Below are 22,415 nucleotides of genomic sequence, written 5' to 3' on the forward strand. Positions count from 1 at the left end.
TTGCCTAAAAGATTCTGATGAATACCTGATGAAATAGGTTTGATGTGTAACACTGAATAATTACCAGTCTCTATGACTACACCAGACTCTACATTCTTGCAGTCAGTCCTGGAATACTGACTTCCAGAATGGTTGGTTGTAAATGGAAAGCTGTTACTGAAATTAATGGTTTTTTATTTTATTTATTTATGGCAATAATAACACAGCATGCTGTTTGCATTTTAAACTTACTACTTAAAAAATTCCTTTATGGGTGCCACAGGGTCTGGAAATAGTCAAAATGCTTATAAACTGCATAGAAAGAGAGGACATGAAGTCTTCATTCTGGTTTATCTCTATTACTTGAATCATCTCAATGCACATGCCCTCGTTCCCCAAACCTGTGATTAATACGAAGCTCTGTCAACACAGAAGTTCTCTGGACTGTCAGTTCCCTTTACTAATCCAGTTTGTACAGAGCACCTGCTGTGCTTTTACTAAGTGCTGTATTTGCTGATAGGAAGGGAGAAAAGATAATGGTGGGGGGATCAGATCTGTGAACTGGTGTAAGAACTAAAGCTCCATTTGCAAATAACTAGTAAGAGCAAATATAAAGCCACTGCTAGTTGTGTTCAGGAAGACCTTTGGATCTACTCAGTGAGAGTTTGTATCTTGTCTGTTACATGGAACTTTAATAAGAACTTGGTCTGAAAACACAGTAGATTTACTGAGTCATCTCATGAGGTAGTCTACTTTCAGTGCTCTCAGTAGATAGTGCTCTGCATACTGTTTTCAGTCATCTACTCATTCCCATTGAAGCGAACAGTTACTGCACCTGTTTCACCTATTTCAAAACTGCTTCATGTAGAAGGAAGAATATGTAACAATAGTAAAAGACTTTCTGTAGTAAGAGAAATTGGTTGTTTGTTACACGTGACTCAGCAGAGGCCAGATTTTCTGACTGCTCATACAAGGTCTTGTTTGGCAGCAGGGGACTGAAGCACCTTGCCTATGAAGACAGGCTGAGGGAGCTGGGCTTGTTCAGCCTGGAGAAAAGAAGTCTGCAGGGCAGCCTTTCAGTACCTAAAGGGAGCCTACAAACAGGAGGGGAATCAACTCTTTGAAAGGGTAGGCAACAGCAGGACAAGGGGAAATGGTTTTAAGTTGAGGGAGGGGAGATTTAGGTTGGACGTCGGGGGAAATTCTTTACAGAGAGAGTGGTGAGGAGCTGGAACAGCTGCCCAGAGAGGCTGTGGATGCCCCGTCCCTGGAGGTGTTCAAGGCCAGGTTGGACGGGGCCTTGGGCAGCCTGGTCTTGTATTGAATGTGGAGGTTGGTGGCCCTGCGTGTGGCAGGGGGTTGGAGATTCATGATCCTTGAGGTCCCTTCCAACCCTGGCCATTCTGTGATTCTGTATCCTAATTTTAACTCATTGTCCAGTGTCAAGGAAGAACAGTGAGTGGTTCACTTAGGAGGAAAATAGATGTAGTGAAATGTTTTCAGCTCTCTCTACTCTGTGGGTCTGTAAATCATACTGTGCAGAAGAGGCACTCCGCAGTGTGGGTTGTCTTCAGATGTAATCTCTGCATTTCTTCCTCCCATGCCTGCCCTTTCCAGCCTTTCCTTGCTGTCTTGGTCCTTCCCCGCAGCATGCCATTGGTCCTGCTCTTTACCTGCAGCCCTCCAACAAAAGTCAGAAATGTTAACAGAGACTGGCAGCCTCCTCAAAGCTGGCTTTCCGAAAGGATTTTTCCAACAAATGACTGGACTAGAATTAAAACAAATTTTTCTCCTAGGGTTTTAACCTTCTGTTGAACTACTTGGTGCTCTTCACACATTTGTATGAGAAACTACTTTATTTGACCTCAGGTGCCCTTAAATGCTGTAGTCATAGCATCACTGGTAGGAGTAAAATGTCATCAGGGGACAGACTAAGAATCTAAGCGCTGCAGAGATGGAAAATCGCACTAGAATTTTGGCTTCATATTCAGGTGTCCAGATACCTTTAAGAATCTGAAGTCTAAAGTCTAAAGCTTCAGTTTCTGACACTGTACTTGTATTGCAGTCTTGACTTTTGTCCAGAAGTTGACTCATCTATGCCAGAGCATGGGAGAGGGGAAACAGCATTTCTATTCAGGCCTGAGTTACACAAAAAGAGTACCAAAAGTTTTACAGAGGTATATCCTAGTGGTTAAAAATATAAAAAAAAAAAAAAAGGAAAAACAATTCCAAAGCGTATGTTTTTTGAGATATTCATACTTTGGATTTGTTCTATGGGGCTCGCTGGGTTTTCGAGGCCTAACTCATCCTTGAAAATTCGCACTTGCAACCATATGTTCTGTAATAAATGCACCAACTCGTTTACCCCCCTGCTGAAATATGTACAGACAATGGGAAGATTATAGCACAAAGTAGCAACTTCATGTCTGAGTATCTCAATGTTCGGCAGCCTGTATCTCATTCTGTTTTTCAGACATGGGAGAATGTAGAGTGCTGATTTGGGGAAATTATGTTTGTTTAATTATTAGCTTAGAACCAGAAATAGTTCAAGTCCTGATTTACTTTATCACTATTGGTCCTATTTATAGAATACAAGCCATAAACATGAGAGAATTGCATAACTTAGAAACATAATAACTGTAATTACTGAAACTGCAAAGGTCATTGGGTCCATCATCATTGTTTCTTAATTTCCATGTTACTTTTATCCCTTTGTGTGTCAAGTCCTATTTTAACCAGTACTTCTTTAAATATCCTCTCTTGCATAAGCATGATTTAATTTATTGCCCCTGAATTAAGCAGCTCACCAGTTCTTCCTGAACATCTGCATTTTTGCTCTAAATGCTGTAACTTTTCAGTCTGGCATTTAGAAACTAGAAAAGCATTCACTCAGCTCTGCACAGTATACATTTAGTAAGAAATTGTATTTTCACTCAACTCACGCTTGTTCAAGACTAAATAGATGTTACCTCTCTCTCTTTTGAGTCTGTTTTATTGTGGATTCCTGGGTCTCTCACCTCATCTTGGAGGCTGGCTGCTGCTTTCGCTTACAAAAAAATTCTCATCTCTTATACAGTACCATGTTTTTATATGGAGCACTGTCTGCAGAGCTTCTGATACCCTGAGACAACATTATAAAGGTTTCACATGCTCTTACAAAAGACTGCTACCAAAGCAGCTGAGTGCCTCCTCCTCTGTACCAGATCAGATTTTGAAATAGTTGTATACTTATCTTGAAAGGAATGCTACCAAATCAATGCTGAAGTATCTAGTGAAATACTTGATTCTCATCATCACTTATCTGAGCACTGTGCTGTATTCACTGGAGTTTCTGAACTTGCTTGTGCGGTTGTTCACTTCATCAGATGGGGCACTGAGTCTGAATATGCAAGGTAATCTCTACTGAGCCGCGCAGGGATCTGCATCTATGCTGTGAATCAAACATGTGTCTTCTAAATCCCATATCAACAACCTCGTCATAGTACCTACCTCTCAGTGTTGACTTGCTTGTAATTTGGAGTTGCTCAGTATTTGAAGGGGACTAGTCTTGGGAATTTTCTGTCTTAAAAATTAATTTCTTCCCATAATATTTTATCATAGAATGTCACAGAAACGCTATAAATTCCTGGAAGAGTAACATCATTCTAGGATAAAACGTCAAAATAGGGATTTCTCTCAAACCAGGAAGCCTCTTAGTGGTAACTGAACTTGAAAGAATAGGACAAAAAGAAAGGTCAGGTTAATTTTCTTATGCTCCAGCTCCTTAGTGATCACGCTGTGTAATTATATGTACAGCTCTTTCTTTGTGTTAAACTCATCACAGTTCCTTTTTTTCTTTTTTTTTAATACTTCCAATATGGATTTTACATTTGAATTCAGGGATTTTTAAAATGTTATTGTATTTGTGTTTCTGAAGAGCTCTGTGAGTGGTGCAGTATTCTGTAGGAAGGTTTCACGTATTGTCAGCATGCACAGCTGTCTGCCCTGCCTGGTCCATTATCATCTCCAGGTCCTACAGAGAGCTACCTTGGACACTGCTAGCTGTAGTCCTGCCTTATGAGTTTTGCTTCCTGCTTAGAAACCTGAATTAGCTCAGCTGGAAGCATGTGCCCATGGGCGACCTTTTGCCCTCTTCAATGAATATTTAGCTCTCTTTCTTATCCAGCACTGATGAAATAGCTCACTGTCTCAGGCTGTAGTAAGTTAGCATGAGGGTGAGCTTGCCAGCAACTAAGTTGCATGGGAACAGGGAGTCAGTTGTGAATTTAAAGAAGGAACAGCGTGGAAACACTCTAGATAAAGTCAGTTTCTTAATAGGCTTATAGCTTAGTGATGATCTTAAACCCTACAATCGTAGTCTGTATGGAGTTTAAAGGTGCTTGTTTTAACTTTTAGATCACCTCAGAATTAATAAATGAGAACTAACCTTTTTTCCGTGCTATGATCCCTTACCTGAGAGCAGAGCAAGTGCTCAGAGCAAAGTTGCTGTGTGAATAAATGCCCATTAATATTTTATATCTGAAGAAATTATAAAAAGTAGGAGGAATATTTGTGGATTTGAGAGATTAGTTAAAAATAGTTCAAAATTCATATATTTTCATCGTTGTCAGTAGGGACTGCTTTCTTGGTGTTCTCCAAAGTGAATTGGAAAAAGTATGAAAAGGACTAGAAAGAGCATGGAAAGCAAAAGCCTGGTCAATGGGCCACTGAGGAAAAAAGACTTGAAGAAGAATGTATGCCTGAGACACTGCTCTAGATGGAAACATAATGATTTATAAGGTGCTGTTTTGACTGAAAGGAAATAACAGTTTTAAATGTTACATGTTCCAAGTTAAGCTTGTTAGTGATTAAATTCTTAGCATTTGCTGCTTGCACATTCTGTGACTGTCCTGACTCTTATGCCACTCTTATGCCAGCTTTCCTTATCTGTGTTCAAGGTAACTGTAGATGGTAGCAAAAAATATTTGTTTGCAAGGCAATGAAACGAACTCCTTCAGTTAGGAGGAGGCTCTGCAGGGATGGTATTGCGCAGACAAACCCAAAAAAATGCAACTCCCACCAAGAATTTGAGCAGGCCTTGGGCTGAGAATGCAGGAAGCTGGAAGACCTGCTAGTCATGCATACATTGCCTGCTCATCAGCAGTTCTCAGTCATAAATTTACCATAGCTAGCACAGTGTATGAAAAGGCTACACTTCAAGAAAAAATTCTTTACATCCAAGCACAGACTGCAGTTTTGCGGTGCATGAATGCTGAAACTTGTGTCCGTGTAGAAAAACCTGCATTTAGTTTTACTTCTGCTACTGCTCATCTTTTGACCTTGAAGCATTTATTAGAGATGAAATGTTTTATATCCAACTTCAGACCTTTTAGATCAGAAATGAACGATACATTGAAAATCATTTGAACCAAACCAAAATTTGCTTCTCTAAAAAATGGTGCTCTGGCAGAATGGCATCGACAGGGAAGTGTATGAAGCAGAGGTTGGAGCTGAATTCCCCCATGTGGGGAAAATGTCCCCTGCTGACATTCGTTGGTGAGCGCTGATGGACACCGAGCCGTGAGGGGCACGGGGCGGCCCAGCAGTCGTGACAGCCATCATCTTGGGCAGTGCCTGCTTTCTGGTTAACTATTTGATGTTTGTTAACTATCTTAGCCATGTATGAATAAACAAAACAAAAATACTCTTAATGGGAGCAATCTGAACTATGCTGGTTTGCAGCTGCATCTCAGCTTCACGAATACAAGGGTGCCTCTGAATATCCTCTTGCTGTATTGCTGTTCTCACAGCATGCTGAAAGAGGATGCAGTAATAGGTCAGGACAGAGAGGGTATCAGAAGACACCAAAGAGATTTTTCATGTAGCTTATTGGAATCAAATATATCCTGGGGCAACGAGAAAGAAAGGAGTTTTCAGACTGAAATGGAACTTAGAAGGTGGTTTTTTTTTTCATTCTTTTCATAAAGCATCTGAAAGTCTGTGGAGACATAGGGGAGAGGAGGCTGAAGTGGGAAAATATCTTGAGGGACTAATGTTCACATCTCCAATAATACTTTCATATTTTGCAGCTTTCAAGCTTTTTGGTGGTTTTTTTTTTTTGTTGGTGGTGGTGGTTTGTTCTCAGAATAACAGATTTATTTCCCATAACGGGAAGCATTCTGTACGTTCAGCAGCTGCTGGCCTAGCTGTGGCCTGAAGAGTGCTGATTTAATGAGGAAAATCCTTCTCTGCCCACTGGTGGGTGTTCACATGGACCGGGTTCCACTGGCCTTCTCAAGCAAGGACGCGCTGCCAGTGCGTGCTCAGCCTCCTGCTTCCATCAGAGCTCTGCAGGAGGCTTGGCAGTGGGTGCAGTCCCTAACCTGCAGCTTTGATGAATTTCCTGAGCTTATTCTTGCCCCACCCACCCACTGCTCTGTCTGCCTTACCCTCCACTACTCTGACTTCATGTTATGCCTATGTTCTGCAAACAGATTCCCGAGCCTGCAGAGAAAAGTTTTTAGAGATATCTGGCAGGGGTTCGTTGCTTTTCTGTCTAGCAAAGGGTGCAGTTTTGTCCCAGCCGATGAGGTGTCCTATTTTCATTGTCATTCTGTACTTAAACATCAGGTGGTTTCCTTGTTTGTTTGTCCTCGCTCTTACTACTGTATTTTTCATGAATATTTTGGTATTTACTTTTCTGCTGTTCATCGAGTCTTACGTTTGACTTTATTGATTTCTGGCTTAAGTCACAGGCTGTAACCAGACCTGTTCACATACCATTTTCTACTTTTTGCATGCAAACCTTAACTGGCACGTGCAAATCAAGATGCTAGACAGAAATGCCAATTTTCACAAAGAAAATTGATGCATGTATGGTTTTATGCATGATTAAATACAGGGCAAGGACTGAAGACGAATAATTTTGAGCAATTAACTTCAAAAAATATCACATTTTATTTTTAACAGCTTCTGATTTTTTAAAAACTAATTGCTCTTGCTCTGATTCATATATCTGCAGAGCTTTTTGTATGTTTGTAGCTCAGCTCAGACTTCACAAACTGAGCAGTCAGCAGTCAGCCATTAGTCAAAGTCTGAGAAGCTTGCTCATATCAGTATTTCTGTTACAACTGTCACTTTGGGCAGCACACAAGACTGTGACTAAATGTCTTTCTTGGAAATGCTTCTTGTAAGTGTGAGGCCTAAAACACTCTTCTGGTTTAGAGCACAATTGAAAGTCAAATGGTGAAAAGATGAGAATGAATTAGTAATATAAATCTCAAGCTAATCTAGGCATGATAAAGATGTATGGATTGAGGTAATAAACATAGGATGCTTGCCTTACACATGTTTGTACTACCATCTTTATTTTGATAATTATCATTTAATGAGATATTTTTTGTTTTAGAATAGGTTAGAGGCAAAAACATTAAAATGGTACTGAGGTTGCTAAACTAAGCATGCAGAAAAGAGGAGGTGCCCTTTATCCTAGCTGGTATGACTATAATGTAAGATAATCTGTTATACAGGCCTACGTTGTACTTTCTATGTTTTTCCAGAGTTTCCAATTCATTCAACTTTTCAGGTGAAGACTGAATAAAGTGTCACCTAGTTAAATACAGAATCTGCAAGTGGAGGAAGGAAACATTTAATCTGTTCAGTTCTGCACCCTGCACCCCAGTAATCCTCAAGCTGAGGAGTCTGGCCAATCTGATACCTTTTTTCTTGTTGCTAAAGGATCTCTTTGGTCCTTTATATCCCTCGTGTTAGGCATCCTTGAGAAATGTGGCAGACTTAAATGACAAGAGAGCAGAACCACAGCAGAGCAGCCTGAGAGGTGGTTTCAGAAGCCAAGTGCTGAGGTCTGTCTCAGGCAGTCCCATCCCCACACCTGTGTGGTGGAGAGGGTGAGCAAAGATTGTGCATGTGAGTGGAGTTAATGGCTGGAAACTTCTGCTGAGTAACACAGATGGGGCTGGTAGGTCTCACGTAAGCCAGTGTTCCTCCTACAATACAAATCTCTGTTTGCTAAGACACAAGACCTTCTTAATGAGACCTAGACAAGCAGTGTGTTTTTCCTTTGCCTTTTTCTTAGAAATGGATGTGTATATATCTTCAGTGGAATTTTTGCACTGTACAAGAGCCAGACTCTAACACGAACTAAAGAACTAGTTTAAGTTCATCTGAACAGCTTAAAGATTTCCAAAAGTAATAGGCAATAATAAGCAAAACAGGAAAGAATTAGGTGCATGGAAAACCATCCAGTGCATACTGAGATCTGTATAATCACAGAATCATAGAACGGCTTGTTTGGAAGGGACATCAAGTTCCAACCCCCTGCCACAGGCAGGGCCATCGATCTCCAGGTCTGGTACTAGACTAATTTCACTTAAGGACTTTTTCTCGAGGAAATGGCATAGTTTAGGAATGCCAATTATGTAAAATACTCTTGCAAACTTTTTACACACGTAGGCAAGTTACTTTCTCTTCCTTGTCTGCATTCTGTCAGCCACCTCCCAGAGGTAGAGTGACCTGAAGCACACAATCAGTGCAAGCAGGTAAAAATATATCCTAGAATGCCAAATTGAAACTTCACTTTCCCATAAAATAGAGGGGATCTGAATTGCTTCTAAGCTATAGTAATGATAAATGGTGGATTAATGGTGTCAATAATTTGGTTAGAGTATAAACTCTCTTATTTTAATCAGTGAAGTCGTTTTTGTGTGTGATGGTTTCAGATATAGAGCTATATTACTGAAAATAGATAATCATTGCTTGTATATGATAAATTTTAAAATCTTTGTTTATAATAAATGATGTTATTTTTATTTTCTCACATCTGACAATGTAATGCAATAATGCTGAGCATGACTCATTCATTGCAATGATTCAGCAAGCTCAGAAAATCAAGAAATAGGTATAGCTGACTGGAAAATTGGAGGGACTGAGCAGTCAGAGCTGTGTAATTTGGCTGTATAAAAAGAAATGCAATTTCAGTGAAACTGTAATGTATTGTATACATATATATGAAAGTATGTATAGGTTGACCAAAAAAAATATAGCACAATTTGTTACTGCAGTTCTTAAAATCAACAATGAAACTGCAAGTAATTTAAATCCAAGTCAATCTTGACTTTAATATTCCAAGTAATAATATGAACAGGTATATCTGGTATTTCCTAAGAATCAAGGCATCTGCAAGCAAAGCTTTTTAAGAACATTAAGATTAATAGGCTCAACAGGCTAGTTTTTCCACAGATGATGTGATTTTTTTCATTAGATGACATGAGAAATGACTATTTATTTGGCAGTCAACTGGTCACCAGTCCAACCATGTGTTGTCTTCATAACAAATCCTGTCGGATGCATTCTTATTTTGTGTTCAATGGATGCGATTGGATTTGGAAAGTAGATGCTCCCAAAGACAGGGGACCACTTGTTATACAAGGCGTGCCCTTACTAAAAGGCGGCCAGCCAAGGAGAGAAGTGTAAAATTCCCTGAGGCTAGGGATGGGAATGACAGGGGAAGGGGAATGCAATAAAAAAGAACTAAATGAAGAGAGACAGATCGAAATTAGATGGCAGTTACTGAAATCATATCATCCATGTCCTTCAGGTGGTGTTGTCTGTGATCCAAGTGCTTGGAAGAATCTGAATACCCATTTGTTGCCACCGGCCAAATGCAAGTGCTGTGCGTTTCCACTTCTGGCTCCTCCAAAACGTTTGGAATACAACAGGTGAGGTCCAGCAGGTCAGAAGTCACCTATACTCCATTAGCATATAATGTGGGCAGTCACTGAAGCTGGAACAGTTTACACTAGCTGAAATTCTGACTCTAATTCTCTCAATTTATATAACATACATAATTTATATCACATGTAATTCATAGCCATATCCCTCATTCACTTGGTAAACTAGCTTATTTTTGACAAAAATATTCATGGAACGACCTCTTCCAAAGTTATACATACATGGAAAAACATTGAAATGATAGAAAAATCCTCCAGCATTACCAAAATCAGTATTTTCGTTCTACCATCTTCTTTAACTTGTTAAGACTAAATGCCTAAGAGTGGGTGATAGTGAAGACCTGTGTGGTAGGCTGTTGCCTAAAAGCAATCATACTGTGCTGCACAGCCTAATAGATTTGTGCCTTAATTCAGCTGTCAGGGCTGAATATTTGCCTCTGATGATTAGATCCTCTGAAATCTTAGTTTCCAACTTCAATTTCTAGACCTTTGTGTACCTGATCTTCACAAGATTTGGTTCTGTTATTAACTCTGATCTGCATATGCTTCTGAACAGCACTCACAGAGCTACAGTGTTGTCTGCCTTCATATCCCTTCCTGAAGCCTTTTCCCATATGTTGACAGAAAGTTTTGAGTGATTATGCAGCTGATATGCTATGACCCTTTCTTTTCACCAAATACTGTCACACTGTTATGTTGGACTCTGTGAATCCATCTGTTTCCTCTTCTATATTCCTAGACGGCAAGCTTTGTGACAGCTCCATTCCATGGCTGTGTAGGTGCAGCAGCAATACAATGTGAGGACCATCAGTCAAAGCATTCTCTTTGTTAATAGAAGTAGTTTCATCACAAGGTGTGTCTCATGTAGTCATCCTGTCTTGCAGAAGGGAGGAGGAATTATGAGCTGCATAAGCGGTTGCCCAAAGCAGCTTGAACACGTAACTTCAGTGTGTTGATCAAGCAGGCAGAAAAAACAGGTTGGGAAAGATTTGCAGTTCAAAATAATTCACCAGCTACTTATGTATTCATAGCTACCGATGAGTTAGAGACAGACACTGTCAATGTAAATTACGTTCTGTTTTTAAAGGTTTCTTGTAGGAAGATTGTTTCGCCTCTTCCCCCATGGTACATCGTCATGACTAAACAGACAAGGAAGAAGGGCGTGCTGCAGTATCTGCCCTCTGCAAGGGATCTTCCGTTTACTGCAGGCAACATATCAGTGCTGGATCTTGAAACTTCACATTTAGCATAGCTTCTACCAGGCAAGGTGAAGCCCTGCAGTACCAGGGGCATACAGTGCATTTGCCAGCCATGTGAGTGCAGGTGGTGCATCTTTGTGATCAGGCTTATCCCAATGGCTGTCTCCATCGTAACTCTTGGAGAAGTTAGCTCCTGCTTTCTTTGTATCCATGAACATACACTGCTTCTATCTCAGATACTGTCAGTGCTCCTTCACTATGTTCATTACTTGAAAGTCTAGGAAGGTCTTTAAGCCTAAATCTGTTCTCTTACAAAACAGAGAAAAGATGCATTTAATAAAATGCAGAACATAATGCACCTCTGAGTACACCTCCCACTTAAGCAGGGTGCTAACGAGTGAACTCAGTGCAGGCTTTCATCATTACCAGAGCATGACCATATGCAGCTCATAGTTCCAAGTCTGTGCCAAGGGCAGATGCTGCCCCAATCGGAACAAATGCCAGCAAGGGAACACAGGATAGCAGAGAGCAGGCGCTCTGTCCCAAGGGCAGTATCGCGTTCTGAGGACATGGATGATTATTGCTATCCAACAGTCAGATGCATTTCATGAGGAAAGTGTTATGTCCAGTCTGTGTATTCCTAATGGAGAAACATGTTAGTCTGTAGCTCCCAGGTAGCTTGAGAAGTTCTACCAAATGATATTCAAAGTCTTTATCAACAGAACAGCCCTAATTTCTTCTTTCACTATGCAAAATAGCAGTATTTTCTAACTGGAAAAAAAAGCACTTAACAAAGTTCAATACTTTGTGCTAAACACTCTAATTTCTTTTTTTTTTTCCTCTTTTCTATTTTGCTTATTTGGACACTTCAAAGGTCTTTTCTGAACTTCAAAGACTACCTTTTGAAGTTTCTTAAATTGTGAGCTGGCTGAAAGGATTTTCCTCCTCAATACCTCCTCCACTCAAGGAATGGTTAAGTAAATGCTTCCATTGGAATACTTTTTTTTTTATTATTTTGTAAGTGTCCCTCACCAAAAATATTGCTGTACTGAAAATTCCCGTACTGCTCCTTGACAAAAAGATATGATAACACTTCTCAGTAAGACAGCTATTAACGTGACTATTAAATATCTACTAATCTACTGCATCTATTAAAAAGCTGGAAGAAAAAAGGGAGAGGAATCAGCCCCCTTTTGATACTGAGAATATAAATTTCTAAATTCCAGTGCAGTTTATAATAGCACAAACAGATGGATTGAGTGAAGTGCTACTGCCAGCAAAACTGGTGGTTATTACAACTGGAAGGCTCTGTCAGCATCTCTTTAGAGGTAGGCTGTAATCCATGGGCCACAGCAACACTGCGGAGATGCCTCTTTTTCCACTGTGCTCCTTCACCAGCCACAGGAAGAAAGCAGTGTCAGTTTCCCAGCTGAAGCAGTCATCTTCCTTCTGGCCTCATGGACAGGCTATTTCGGATAGATAGAATAAGACAAAAAGGACTCCACTATCTGGTTCTGAGCTTTCAAGTTAGGTCATCTCAGAACCACAATTACAGTTCAGGAAGTCTTGAAGCAGGTGTTCTCTAATGTTTCAAGATAGTTTGTTTGTACCAGTTTATTTCTAGTCTTTGCCACTGTGTGAAATCATGGAAAGATTAAATGTAAGTCTGACATCTGTTCGTTTACATTTTCTGCAAATGTAGTGTGCTCTACATCAATCTTGGTCTTCTGTGAATTTCATACATCTTTCTGGTATCCTCACTGCAGACTCCATTGGAAATTTTTCTTCAAAATATATTTGGTGGAAAAAAAGATTTTTTAACCAAAAGATCTCCAGAAGTGAGTTAGCTTTGACAAGAAAAGAAAATTTGGAATGGGAAAAATCCAGTGTCTTATCAAAATTACAAGAGGGAGAGTTCAGAGTTTCATTTCATGATTTCATGTTCTGTAGGAACTATTCAGAGCTGCATCTTCTCCGAGTAAAGACGGGCCGCCAGAAGTGGCATATTAAGGTGCATGGCTATTGGAGTGCAATCATGTAACGTGACAGTGAAACATCAAGCTGTGTTTTTTAAGCCTTTAAGATTGGCTGATTCTTCGTACTGATTGATTAATCAGCTCACGCTGTTTTCTAGCTACTCCACAGCATTGTTCCATTCAAATCACCAGAACTTTTGTATGAGTGCCAAACTAACTAAAAATAAATGCTGATTTACTGCTGAAATGGAAACCCCATGTCTGGCACAGTTCTCAATCATCTCCCCACATGTCTACATGTTCACACCATTTTTTAAATCATCTCAACGTACTGTAAGAGGAAGACACGTTTTGTCTCTTCAAGAATTCAGTGAGTTTTTCTTGCTATTTGTTTTGCTATTGCCCTCATCTTTTGACTGGACTCTGAAAGAGGTCATCAGGATACACCCAACTATTATTCAAATCAATAAATATCCGAGACCTCATCATTGTATGCTTACTTTTCTGCTAGGAATACATTTAGCAGTAAGATTGTAAGGTATTTACCACCAGGTCACAGCTTTGCACTCACAAGAGATTTGTATTTCAGAGAGGCCAGAAATTGTGACTTGCTAATAGTCACTTGCTGTTTGGCTGAAGTAGCCACATTCCTTCAAGATGCAACTTCTGAAGCTGCCCTTATAGTCCAGAAATAACATTTTAGGTATCCTTGATAAAAATGATACAGCTTCCAAACACGCTGATTGCAGCTCCCATTTTATGTCCCTGGGATTTGTAAAATGTAATTAATCCATTTAGATAGTGGGGTGCTAGAATGTGAATGCATTTTATTTATCTAGGTTAGAATACTTTGGTCTGTTGTTACCTTTGCACCCAAGACTGATCAGCTGTTTAACAAGGAAATATTTTTCTTCCAATCCCTTTTAAACATGTTGTTCCATAAATATTATCAGAGTTCAGTATCAGCTGTAAATAACTACTCTCATTTTGATGTAGACCAGAGCTTAAGAGGTAAAATTGCTTAACTGTCTTATTTACACACTGTGATCTCTGCTGAGTTACTCAGAGCACTTTCTGTACAAAATGCATTATTCAGAATGCAGTCTGTGCTCTTGACTTGGAGACTTCACATACATTATATTGCTTCACTTTTTTTACTTCCGTATTCCATATTTGTTTTCTTCAAAAAAATCTTCTCTTCGAACCTTCTTCACCCTTACCAAAGGTGGTCTACAAAGCACGGATCAGCGAGAAGGACTGAGACAGCATGAATACACTTTGAGATGATAAAACTCCCTCTGCTGTCCTTTCCAAGTCATTGAACAGTAAAGGCATCAATAACAGTTTTGCTCATCTTTGCCTTTCTGGTGGCTTACAGCAGTTGAAAGCACCCTCTGTAAGTCAGAGCAGAAGCAAAAACGGGTATGCCATACTACTTTCTTTACATGGCAGATTGCTAGGAAAGTACTGTGTTAAGAGTGACACAAAGTTATAAAAATCCCTTTGGAAGAAGGAAAAGGCAGGTGGTACTACTCCTTGGAGTGTGCAGTGTACTGCATCAAGCTGTCCTTGGCATCTGTGATTGCTGTCTGCTCGTTAGGAGAACAGGCATTGCTTCTGGATGTTACAGATGGGAGGAATGAAGATCCTGGACTTTCTGCAGTACCTGCTCTCACTCAAAAATGCAGTTGTAGTACTCTTACTAGGTAATAATAGTTATAAAGAACTTCATTGATTAATTGAGGCCCTAACTAATCATAAAGCTACATGAAGTTCTATCAGCAGATGCTAAGAAACGTGAAATTCCTGTGACTGTAACTTCCCCTAGGAATGTCCCAGCCAGGCAGTGCCTGCATTGCACCATTCTTCTCTTCTATTGCATAACAGGCCACCAGCATCCTGCTGTGATCTGCTCCAGCTGTTGGAGATTGTCACTGTGCTGAAAATCCACTTCCTTGCTCCCCAGTGATTCAGATACTGCTCTTGGGAAGTGCTGGTGCTTCAACTGGTTCTTACCCACACTTTGCCTTTTATACAGCGCTCTGTCACTGCATTGCAGTTTTGAGTTTCTCTTTTATTCAGTCTTTCAATAACAAGTGGTAACAGAACTGTCTTTAATCATTGATGTATAGAGTAGGTAGCCTCAGGAATAATCTTCACATGTCTCTTTTTTAGCAGTCCCCAAGTGCTGGCTTGCTCCAGTGACCAAGGACATGGGATTCTTTTGAAATACTTCTCCTAAAATATATCTTTCCTGCAGTCATGTTTAGAAATGTAGAAACTTTCCATGTTATCTGAGATGGAGAAAGAGGAAAAATATTCCTTGAATTGGTTTAAAGTTAAGAAGAGGTTTAGCTTGAGCTTCAAGAGAGACTTCCATTACTTTCCTCAGCTGATTGGCTATCTAAACTTGTTTCTTTCTATCAGAACCTTAAAGCTGCCACGTATATTTTTACAGGTGCTTAAGATGTTATGCCGTTAAATTGCGCACAATAATTCACCTTCAGTTGCAGTCATTTTCTCTCACATAATAAGGCTGTCATAAATTGTCCCTAACAAAGTAAATAAATCTCTCAGTCCTCACCATGCACCATGATTAAATTTCAGTCCTTTAAAATAAAGATGAATGCATTTAGTAACTGCAAATAACTAGAACTGCCATCCTTAAAAATATGGCCTCCTTGTATAGAATCTGAACTAGAGAAATGCATTTACTTTTAACAATGTGAACATTAATCATCTGGCAGAAGCAGCATACAGAGCACATAAAAGTTGACCATGGAGTGGAGCTGTATTCAACACCTCCAGGGACAGAAAAGAGAAGCGTAACAAAAGGAAGAGAGAAATAGAATGCAGCTTCATGAGATAGGAAAGCACTCATGATATGTGCACACTGCTGACAGCCATTCTGTGCTCATGAGAATCTTTTGCAACACAAGTGTTTAATTATTTGCATTAGTTTGGCAATTTATTTTATTTTATTTTATTTTTATTTTATTTTTATTTTATTTTATTTTATTTTTTTAAGTGGTCTCCCCAGAGGAGGGCCCCAAACATGATCTGAGGGCTGGAGCAGCTCTCCTGTGAAGAAAGGTTGAGGGAACTGAGCTTGTTTAGCTTGGGGAAGAGAAGGCTCTGGGGAAACCTGATTGTGGCCTGCCACTATTTGAAGGGAGCATACAAAAAGGAGGGGAAGCTGCTGTTTACGAGGGTCAACAGTGATAGGACAAGGGGGAATGGTTTTGAACTGAGACAAGGGAGGTTCAGGTTGGATATTAGGAGGAAGTTTTTCAGCCAGAGGGTGGTGAGGCACTGGCACAGGTTGCCAAGGAGGCTGTGGATGCCCCATCCCTGCAGGCATTCAAGACCAGGCTGGATGTGGCTCTGGGCAGCCTGGGCTGCTGGTTGGCGACCCAGCACACAGCAGGGGGTTGGAGCTGGATGAGCACTGTGCTCCTTTTCAACCCAGGCCATTCTATGATTCTGTGAATTTCTTTGACCTACGTGCTTATAAGAGGAGCAGCACTGTAGGCTATTTGCTGTACAGTCAAGGAAGTCATGCAGTAAGAAAACACGTATTAGCTGTAGAGCTCTATAACAGCAAATCAGGCTCCAACTGTAGCTGATGCTCACTATTCTGGAATGTGATCCATCTCGGTTCCTGATGCACAGCAGTGAGCAGGACAGAGCCCTTGGTGGTGCAGAGGACACTAGAATGGCAGCAGCCAGTGGCTGGAAAAAAAGAGACTGGTCTAGTACCAGACCTCAAGATTGGTGGCCCTGCCTGTGGCAAGGGGTTGGAACTAGATGATTATTGTGGTCTTTTTCAACCCAGGCCATTCTGTGATTCTACATAATGCAAACACCAGTGCAATTTCATTTTCATGTCTTTCTTTCCACTAGGATCATAAGGCTTCTCAGTTAGCCTTGTGTGGAATCTGGTATTTTTGGCAATCCATTTGCATGAGAGATAGAACAACACTCTGTGTTGTGCTGTTCTCCATGTGTAATTAAATGGTTACTTTTAGAGGACCCTGAAATCTTTTTTTAACAAAATGCTTGTGACATTTTATCTGGAGATTTTCTGGGCATAAAGTGTTCTGTTGTTTTTTTTGATTTTTCTCCTGGTCATACTTTAAAATGTTTATCTAAGACAGAAAATCTGTAGTATTTGGTTTCCATTTTGTCATTTTGTGAATGATGAAGTCTTGTGTGGTGGACAATCACAGACCAAAAAAATCCTGTTCTTTCAGAATACTAAAAGTACTCTTGATTTAAAGCTAAATCCTATTGGCTCTGTGGTTAGGATAAAAAAACATGATGGTCTTTTATGGCCTCTTCAAATGAGCAGATTTCATGAAGCTAAAAAATTTATTAGACTGCAATTGAAAGGCAGTAGGAAATCCCAAGGGAAGAGCATAGTTCTCAGGTCCACTCTTTAGAGTGCAGTAAAGTGGATGTAGAAGATTCCCTGATCTGAGTAATAATACACACATTTTGAGATATAATTGACTGCCAGAAGTGATGATAGAAGTAAATCAGCCTTGCTGTATTTAACAGCTATTTTACTAGACTAAACATGTTCACAGTTGCCTTTCTCCAAAAGGAACAGTGCTTTTTGAAGGTGAATGTAATCTTAAAATACAGATCTTCAGGAGGTACAAAAGATGTGCTTCTTGAAGGAATTGGCATATTTACACATTTGCATTTAAAATTTGGGTCCAAAACTCACTGTCAGATGTCTGTATCTTTCCAGCAGTGATCACAGTATCTACTAAAACCTGCATTCAGAGCACTGTCAGCAACAAATCTTGTTGCAGGGTTTTCTGATGTGCAGAGAAAGCTGCCCCATTATTGACTTCCAAGCCCTCACTATTGCAAACGCTTGCAGATACCAACTGTACACACATGGACGGCATTTCTCATTCGGGGCAGCTGTTAACTTGCATATATGCCCTTAGACATGGGCTGAAACCAATCTGTTTCTTGTTTGTTTTGTTTTGTTTTGAATTGCTGCTTTAAAAAAGAGCATTTCAGTCCACAGTAAAACACATAGCATGTGATGTTCTTTTAATATGGTAGGTAATTAAGTGTACAACTAACCACAGAAGTTAAAAATATAACTGGTTTTATTTTAATCAAAACTGATAGTTCTTTGTTTTTCTTGTCCCAGTTTCATTCTAAGAACGATATGCAGTGTGTCTGAAGTGCAACTTCAGAAGAAGTATCTTTACAATTTGAGTCAGGCTTCTCTGTGGATCAGTATAGGTACAGCCGAGCTAAATTCGGTCTCTGTACTGACTGGCAAACATATTTATCTTTCTGTTAAAAAAAAAAAAAAAGAGAGAAAAAAAAGAAATCATTTTTGATCGTCCTATTTCAATATTTTTTTATGTGTACGATGAAACAGAGTCACAGAGCTTGCTGGAAGAGGAATCAACAGCACCTATAGCAATCCACACTATAAATTAAGTTCCAAATATCTACAAATATTGTGGTTGTACCTCTGTTACAAATGTGGGGAGCTTCTATGTCACAGCCTGATTGGATAGGAAAAGCTGAAAATTGTCAGCATACAATTGCTGTTATAAGTCTTTATCCTTGCGTGGTGTGTTGTATATAGTGTGTGCTGTTATCATTGCTGTACTGGTAACTCTATGGAAAGACCTGGAAATGTGACAAGAAAAGCTTTTTTTGTACTTAGATAAGGTTGCTAAAAGTTGCCATGTTGAGAGTTTTCTTTCTCTGAAGAGAACCCATGACACCACAGTTGTGGTATATAATGGAAGTAGACAAGGGGAAATTAATACACTGCAGTTTTACTTTTTCTCCCAAGTTTTCACATGATAGCATCTCTCCCTTGCAGTTAACACAAACCATTCCAAGAACTCCGTCACTCAGTGATTTAATACCCTTCAGTAGTAGGTGATGTAGTCTTGAGCCTTTCCTTGATCTCAGCTTTGACAGGTTTAATCATTTCCAGAGTATAATCAAGAGAGACCGCGTATATAGACACCCACCTCTACCTGGTGGCATTAGTGAAGCACAATTTTGCCTGTTTGCCATGTCAAATGCTTGAGAATAGCTTGCACACTCCTTATATCCATTTAAGCATTAACAGAATGTTCATGTATTGATTTTAGAGTGTCTTAAACCACTCACATGAATTACAATATGAGCATTGGAGCATTTGTGAGTCGTCCAAATGGGCATTGATCTTACATAATGACCTTGCTTCCACAAGGATCATTCTCTTTTTCCTTTCCTTCTGTTTTTCTCTCTGGTTTGCCTTCCCAGTGTGTAATGTATTACATTAAGATTCAGTCTCCTGTCTTCCAATGTGCCTTAAACATTTTTGTTGAAATAAAACAAAGTAATATTCCACACGCTTGCCCTGAATTAAGCATTAAAGTCATAATAGCATTATTTCTCATTCAAATCAATGTAAATGAGAACACAGGCAGGTCAAGGGAGTTTTCTTTATCATAGAATCACAGAATTGTAGGGGTTGGAAGGGACCTCCAGAGCTCATCGAGTCCAACCCCCTGCCAAAGCAGTTCCTACAGCAGGTTGCACAGGTCGGCATCCAGGCAGGTCTTGAACATCTCCAGAAAAGGAGATTCCCCCACCTCCCTGCAGCCTGTTCCAGTGCTCCTCACCTCACTGTAAAGAAGTTCCTTCGCACATTGGTGCAGAACTTCCTATGCTGCAGTTTCCGGCCGTTTCCCCTTGTCCTGTCTCCACTCACCACTGAAAAGAGTCCGGGCCTCGCCATTCTGCCCCCCACACCTCAGATACTTACAGACCTGAATCAGGTCCCCTCTCAATCCTCTTTTCTCAAGGCTGAACAGACCCAGTTCACTCAGCCTTTCCTCATAGCAGAGATGCTCCAGGCCCCTCGCTGGACTCTTTCCAAGAGATCCCTGTCTTTTTTGTACTGGGGAGCCCAGAACTGGACGCAGTGCTCCAGATGAGGCCTCACCAGGGCAGAGTAGAGGGGGAGGATCACCTCCCTCGACCTGCTGGCCACGCTCTTTTTAATGCACTCCAGTAAGCCATTGGCCCTCTTGGCCACAAGGGCACACTGCTGGCTCATGGCTGACCTGTCATCCAGCAGGACACCCAGGTCCCTCTCCGCAGAGCTCCCCTCCAGCAGCTCATCCCCCAACCTCTACTGGTGCATGGAATTATTCCTCCCCAGACGCAAGACTCTACACTTGCTTCTGTTAAACCTCATCCAGTTTTTTTCTGCCCAGCTCTCCAGACTGTCCAGGTCTTGCTGAATGGCAGCACAGCCTTCAGGCTGTCAGCCAATCCTCCCAACTTCGTATCATCAGCAAACTTGCAGAGGGTGGCCATTATCCCCTCATCAAGGTCACTGAAGGTGTTGAACAAGACCGGACCCAGCACAGACCCCTGGGGGACACCGCAGGTTGCAGGCCTCCAACCGGACTCTGCACCACCAACGATGACCCTCTGCGCTCTGCCAGTCAGCCAGTTCTCAACCCACCTCACTGCCCACTCATCTATCCCACACTTCCTCAGCTTTGTTATAAGGATGTCATGGGGGACAGTATCAAATGCCTTGTAGAAATCAAGGTAGACTACATCCACTGCTCTTCTTCTGTGAGTATATAAACAGCCTGAATGGGAACAGACTGCAGACCCTCAGCCCATCCTAAATACAGGATACTTTCTCTTTTGAGGTTTAGCAAAACTCAGCACTTCATTGTTGCATCTTTAAGTATCCTGCAAAAGGTCTGCAGCATGAATCTCAGTTTCTAGAGCACTACAGAATAAATGCAGCAGGTTTCTCCAAACTCCTCAGGCTTCACACAAGTGTGTTGGGGAGGAACGGGTGCCCCACTCCAGCTGGGTGGCACTGCTTGCTGCCATTCCCTAGGGTGGGCTGAGGTGGCCTTTCTGCCTCCTGCGAGGTCTTGTTGCTGCTTTCTGTAGTCTCCTGGTAGTGCTACTGAGTGCCTACACAAATATGTGCTCATTGGCAAGAAAGCAGCATGGATATGCTTTATTAAAAATGCTGGAAGTCCACTAAGTGGCCAAGATGATAGAACTTAAGCTGTGGCCTGAAGTGCAGTGTGAGATTATTGCTGATTCCTCCCGCAGTTTGTGCTCGTGTAAACGATTCCTGGCTCACAGAAGAGCAGAAATGCTGCAGTTACTTTGGCATTTTTTTCCTGCAACTTCCTGTATTGTGTGATCTGAGGGCTGTCTTTGTGTTATTGGTCAAATTCACATTTAATTGCAAAGGTAAAATGTTGACTTAGGTTAGTGCAAAAGGCAATGCAGAATTTCACGTACAAAATTACAGGCCTTTGTTAAAAATCAGACTCCCCCAAGCACAGCTCTGATCACTGGGCACTGAATGGGATTGCCACCACTTCTTCCTCTTATTCAAAGACTGAGAAGTTCATAGGAAGATTTAGAAAGATCTTTCATTCTGCATGTTCACTGCAGGGTGTAAGTAAGTTAAAAACATGTCCAGGCAGGGACATGAGCCAAATTAAACCCAATTAATTTACTATAGTGCTCACACGTTTATTTAAATCTGCCTTTCTGTATTACTGTCATCAGGAAGAAACTGCCTTGAACTAAGTCTATTTTTCTTTGGTCAAATAAAGCATCTTTCTTTCTGAATTACAGTAGCCACACTGTATCCACTGAAGGCTGTGTCAAAGAGAGCTTAAATTTTCATCTCCATTGCAGTAGTTCTGTTTGGCTTTTCTTCTTATCTTTCCGCATGTAGACACAGCATCACAGCCGACAGAAGTGAACCCAAAGGGGCTGACCTTGACAGTGTGATGCAAACCCTGTCTGTGCTGTCTAGCGCCTGGTGCTGCCTGTTCTTTTTGCCTTAGCTGAATCACAGGGATGTGTGTTGTAACAGGAGCTGGTATGGATCATTTATAACTAACTGGGACTGCTTTCGTACACGTAAGACCAGAGGCAGCATGATAGGTACATTTATTAAAACTCAGAAAACAGAATTTACTTTTTTTTCCTTTTTTTTCCTTTTTTTTCCTTTTTTTTTTTTAATTCAAGGTTTTATGGAGCTATATTTATTTCATGGGCTGCTGTGCCCATGTATTTTCAGATACTTATGTCCACAACAAGGCACATGCAGGCCTGAATGCACCTGTTCTTTCCTTTCTTCTTAGAATGATAGTGTCCAATTGCAATAGAAGTATCTATTCAACTTCTTAAGTCAGAGTTAATAACACACAGAAAAGACAGGAATATGAGAGCAAGCAAGCGAGACGTGCTGATCAGCTTGGTATCATAGAATCACAGAATCCTTAGCATTGGAAGGGACCTTTAAAGGTCCAACTTCCCTTCAATGCACAGGGACACCACAGCTAGATCAGTTTACCCAGGGCGTGATCCAGCCTTGCCTTGGAAGTGTCTGAGGATGGGACAACAGCCAGATGACTGGGCAGCCTGTTCCAGTGCCTCCCTACCCTTACTTTGGAAGACTTTTTCCTTATATTTAACCTAAATCTACCCTCTTCAAG

General features: G+C 40.8%; 1 protein-coding gene and 1 long non-coding RNA gene across 2 annotated transcripts in view; one reads left to right on the plus strand and one right to left on the minus strand.

Annotated features, from left to right (window-relative positions):
* Window positions 1-22,415, minus strand: part of SHISA9 (shisa family member 9) — a 154,453-nt gene that overhangs the window by 59,002 nt on the left and 73,036 nt on the right. The window lies entirely within an intron of this gene.
* The window catches only part of LOC128078862 (uncharacterized), a 129,731-nt gene continuing 126,759 nt past the window's right edge, over window positions 19,444-22,415 (plus strand). Inside the window, exon 1 of the long non-coding RNA XR_008205882.1 lies at window positions 19,444-19,476. This is a non-coding gene — a long non-coding RNA (uncharacterized LOC128078862). The remainder of the gene's footprint in view (window positions 19,477-22,415) is intronic.

This window comes from Tympanuchus pallidicinctus, unplaced genomic scaffold (genome assembly GCF_026119805.1).
Source record: "Tympanuchus pallidicinctus isolate F22 unplaced genomic scaffold, pur_lepc_1.0 scaffold18, whole genome shotgun sequence".
In the NCBI taxonomy this organism is placed as follows: domain Eukaryota; kingdom Metazoa; phylum Chordata; class Aves; order Galliformes; family Phasianidae; genus Tympanuchus; species Tympanuchus pallidicinctus.